The sequence below is a fragment of the Bos indicus genome, chromosome 23, assembly GCF_029378745.1.
Source record: "Bos indicus isolate NIAB-ARS_2022 breed Sahiwal x Tharparkar chromosome 23, NIAB-ARS_B.indTharparkar_mat_pri_1.0, whole genome shotgun sequence".
NCBI lineage: Eukaryota > Metazoa > Chordata > Mammalia > Artiodactyla > Bovidae > Bos > Bos indicus.
This window is the reverse complement of record NC_091782.1, coordinates 23,498,197-23,503,392: the sequence shown is the minus strand read 5'-3', so window position 1 is coordinate 23,503,392 and position 5,196 is coordinate 23,498,197.

The following is a 5,196-nucleotide window of genomic DNA, read 5'->3' as shown; positions in this document are numbered from 1 at the left end:
CTCCACCGTTTACAAGTCATTTAAAAATTAGTTTCTGATTTAATTTTCCTGTATTTTTGTTAGCAAAAGTAAGAAAAATTAGCAGAGATCACACTAATTCTCTCATTCTTTCTTAAAGACTTTTGTACACGTAGTTTTCTTTTTCCATTTAAAAACATATCATGGAAATTACCTCAGGTTATATCACAGAGCACTTCCTCATGATTACAAACACTTCATTGTGTAGATGTCTCATAATTCATTCAAATTGACTTTGAAGGATGGAAATTTAGGTTGTCTCTAAAAGCTTGATATTACGAAGAATAATATGGGAGTGAATAACCCAGTGCAAACACTGGCTTTAGATTTCTGGAGGAATCCTCAGTCTAAATTTCTGGAAGTTGAATCGTAGAAATGCACATGTGTTTTATTAGATGTTACTGAATTCCCCTCAGTGGAGTTACAGCTTTCCTACCCCTACTGTCCGGAGAAGGCAATGGCATCCCACTCCAGTACTCTTGCCTGGAAAATCCTATGGATGGAGGAGCCTGGTAGGCTGCAGTCCATGGGGTCGTGAAGAGTCAGACACAACTGAGTGACTTTACTTTCACTTTTCACTTTCATGCATTGGAGAAGGAAATGGCAACCCACTCCAGTGTTCTTGCCTGGAGAATCCCAGGGACAGGAGAGCCTGGTGGGCTGCCGTCTATGGGGTCGCACAGAGTCAGACACGACTGAAGCGACTTAGCAGCAGCAGCAGCACCCCTACTATCAGTTTATGAATATGCCTATTTTTTATAACTTCAAATCTGTGTTCTCAATATTTTTTTTATTTTTGCCAATCTGATAGGTAGGAAAAGATATCACATGATAGTTTAATTGCATTTTTCATTTATGTGAAGTTAAGCATCTTTTTCGTATAGTCAAGGCTATGGTTTTTCCAGTAATAGTGTATGGATATGAGAGCTGGACCATAAAGAAAGCTGAGCACTGATGAATTGATGCTTTTGAACTGTGATGCTGGACAAGACTCTTGAGAGTCCCTTGGACAGCAAGGAGATCAAACCAGTTAATCCTAAAGGAAATCAAGCCTGAATATTCATTGGAAGGACTAGTGCTAAAGCTTAAGCTCCAATCCTTTGGCTGCCTGATGCGAAGAGCCAATTCACTGGAAAAGACCCCATTGCTGGGAAAGATCGGGGGCATGAGGAGAAGGGAGCGACAGAGGATGAGAGGGTTGGATGGTAACATCGACTCAATGGCCATGAGTTAAAGCAAATTCTGGGAGATAGTGAAGGACAGGGAGGCCTGGTGTGCTGCACTTCATGGAGTCACAAAGAGTCGGACATGACTGAGCAACTGAACAAAAAAGCATTAGGACCGTTTTGTTTTTCTGTAAATTAATCATGCCTTTTGCTCATTTTTCTATTGGGTTTGAGTACTTTTTCCTCTCACTGTTAAGGGCTCTTTATATTTTACTGAAAATAATTTTCTATTTGTAATATAAATTGCAAATAGTTTCTCCTAGTTTGTAATTTGTATTTTGACATTAGATTTGGTCTTTTGCCATTGAGGAATCACACACACGCACATATACATATGTATTTTATTTATCCAACTTAACAGTTTTATTACTTCTGAATTTGGAAAGATTTTTCTTTTATCTGGATAATAAAGGAACCAACCAATGTTTTCTTCTAGTATTTGTATGACTTATTTATTTATTTATTTGTATCTTGGATCAGTTTGGAATTTACTCTTGTATAGATATGAAGAATGAGTACAACTTTATTTTACTTTTTTTTCAGATTGCTATCCATTTGCCTCAGATCAGATCAGTTGCTCAGTCGTGTCCGACTCTTCGAGACCCCATGAATCGCAGCACACCAGGCCTCCCTGTCCATCACCAACTCCCGGAGTTCACTGAGACTTGTGTCCATCGAGTCAGTGATGCCATCCAGCCATCTCACCCTCTGTCGTCCCCTTCTCCTCCTGCCTCCAATCCCTCCCAGCATCAGAGTTTTTCCAATGAGTCAACTCTTCGCATGAGGTGGCCAAAGTACTGGAGTTTCAGCTTTAGCATCATTCCTTCCAAAGAAATCCCAGGGCTGATCTCCTTCAGAATGGACTGGTTGGATCTCCTTGCAGTCCAAGGGACTCTCAAGAGTCTTCTCCAACACCACAGTGCAAAAGCATCAATTCTTCGGTGCTCAGCCTTCTTCACAGTCCAATTCTCACATCCATACATGACCATAGGAAAAACCATAGCCTTGACTGACAAACCTTTGTTGGCAAAATAATGTCTCTGCTTTTGAATATGCTATCTAGGTTGATCATAACTTTCCTTCCAAGGAGTAAGCGTCTTTTAATTTCATGGCTGCAGTCACCATCTGTAGTGATTTTGGAGCCCAGAAAAATAAAGGCTGACACTGTTTCCACTGTTTCCCCGTCTATTTCCCATGAAGTGATGGGACCGGATGCCATGATCTTCGTTTTCTGAATGTTGAGCTTTAAGCCAACTTCTTCACTCTCCACTTTCACTTTCATCAAGAGGCTTTTTAGTTCCTCTTCACTTTCTGCCATTTGCCTCACTGACACTTATTTAAAATTCCATCTTTATCTGAGTGACTTGAGATGTCACTTTGATCTTATTTTAAGCTTTCTTACGTACTTGTTAATTTCTGAGCATTCCCCTTCCCACCCCAACTCATTGTTGTGCATAATTATGTACCATTACTACACTTTACATGAGTTTTATAATATGTTTTAATATTAGTGGGGTTAATCTCCCCTTTTAACCTATTTTTTCAAAATTCGTATTGTTATTTTTCAAAAGCAGAGACATTACTTTGCCAACAAAGGTCTGTCTAGTCAAGGCTATGGTTTTTCCTGTGGTCATGTATGGATGTGAGAGTTGGACTGTGAAGAAGGCTGAGCACTGAAGAATTGATGCTTTTGAACTGTGGTGTTGGAGAAGACTCTTGAGAGTCCCTTGGACTGCAAGGAGATCAGCCCTGGGATTTCTTTGGAAGGAATGATGCTAAAGCTGAAACTCCAGTACTTTGGCCACCTCATGCGAAGAGTTGACTCATTGGAAAAGACTCTGATGCTGGGAGGGATTGGAGGCAGGAGGAGAAGGGGACGACAGAGGGTGAGATGGCTGGATGGCATCACTGACTCGATGGACATGAGTCTCAGTGAACTCCGGGAGTTGGTGATGGACAGGGAGGCCTGGCGTGCTGTGATTCATGGGGTCGCAAAGAGTCAGACACGACTGAGCGACTGATCTGATTGTTATTTTTGTATATTTATTTTCCATGTTCCTAGTCCCAGGAATCTGCTGAAAGGAAATAGTCCAAAATGTAAAAAAATTCTAAAGAAATAGAAACAAGTGCTAGCTCTTTGAGAAATAATCTAGAACTAAAATCTGACACCTAGTGTTCAGTGCAGTAACTGCATGGTACTAACTAATGTCTGACAGTCCTATTGCAATTAATGCCTTATAACAGTTTTCAATGGCACCCCACTCCAGAATTCTTGCCTGGAAAATCCCATGGATGGAGGAGCCTGGTAGGCTGCAGTCCATGAGGTCACTAGGAGTCGGACACGATTGAGCGACTTCACTTTGACTTTTCACTTTCATGCATTGGAGAAGGAAATGGCAACCCACTGCAGTGTTCTTGCCTGGAGAATCCCAGGGATGGGGCAGCCTGGTGGGCTGCCGTCTATGGGGTCGCACAGAGTCGGACACGACTGAAGCGACTTAGCGGCAGCAGCAGCAGCAACAGTTTTCAATTGAGTACTGTATACTCAAGCAGCCTTGTAAATGCATAGATCTGTTAGAGGGAGAGAAAGCTCCACATCAATTAGTAAGAAGGGTAAGTTAATGTTAGCTATTCTTGTTTGTAACTTTTAAAATCACAAGAGCCTGAATAAGGGGGAGTGAGCAAAAGTTCACTCAAGAAGTAAATAAACTTGGAACAGGGTTGGGAACATACATGCCGCCAGCACTGCTGAGGCTGGAGGGGCTAAAGGAAAAAAGGAGAGGCTGGGAGTGGCTTCCGTCTCCTTTTCCTCTCATTGCCAGGTACAGTAAGGTCAGAAAAAGTAAAGTGCTGTTAGCAATTGGGTTTTATAGTTGGAGCCAATATTTCTGCCAGAGATTGAAAAACATGGGTGACTAGAAACCTGGGGAAAGGGTACTAGGCTGTTGATGCTAGTTAGACTGTATTTTTTTTTTTAGGGCTTCCCTGGCAGCTCTGTCCGAAAGAATCCTGCACTGCAGGGGACCTGGGCTCAATCCCTGGGTTGGGAAGATCCCCTGGGGAAGGGAATGGCTACCCATTGCAGTATTCTTGCCTGGAGAACACCATGGACAGAGGAGCCTTGCAGGCTGCAGTCCATGGGGGCATGAAGAGTTGGACAAGACTAAGCACAGCACAGCACAAAATAATTTCAATGCTAACATCCCAGCTAGAAGGGAGAAATCATCTTTGAAGGTGGTGCGGTGTGATTCCATCAGTTGTGTTTTACTTTCAGTTTTAATTTTCCTCTGCTCCTAGTGAGATCAAACAAATTGACATGTGGGAGTTTGTAGGAGAGAAAAGCTTACTGCAGGGCCATGCAAGGTGGTTCATACCTTAAAAAGGTCCCAACTCCCTGAAGTGTTTCAGCAAAACACTTTGAAAAGCAAGGTGAAGTGGGGTGGGTTGCAGGGTCAGCTCGTGCACAATTCTTTGATTGGCTGATGGTGAGGGAACAGGGTGGTGTCACATGGGTTAACATCAATCCTTAGGCTCTAGGAGGCCTGGAGCTGTGTACTCACAGTTGTTTGTAGTTAACATCTTCCATTTGGTAAGGGAGGGGAGTGGTTTCATATCTGCAAAACAACTCAGGAAATGTACAGCAAGTACTGTTATCAAGGTACTTCAGAGAGGAGCTAAAGTAGAGGATGTGGGGAAAGGCCTGTTGCCCTCCCCGCAAAGGCCCCATGGGGTCCTGCTCAGTTACATTAGAGTTTAATGCAGTAAGGGAAAACTAGGTATTATCACAGACAACTGAAAGACAGGTAATTTATAGTTCTTTCATGTTTTTGTCAAAATTTAAATCACCAAACAAAAATTTGTGACAGAATTGCAAAGTGAGTAGAAACAAAGCTTGTGTTGTTGGATGAGATTCTGTTCTAGAGGATGTGTAAATGTCTTCTGAACTGCCCTG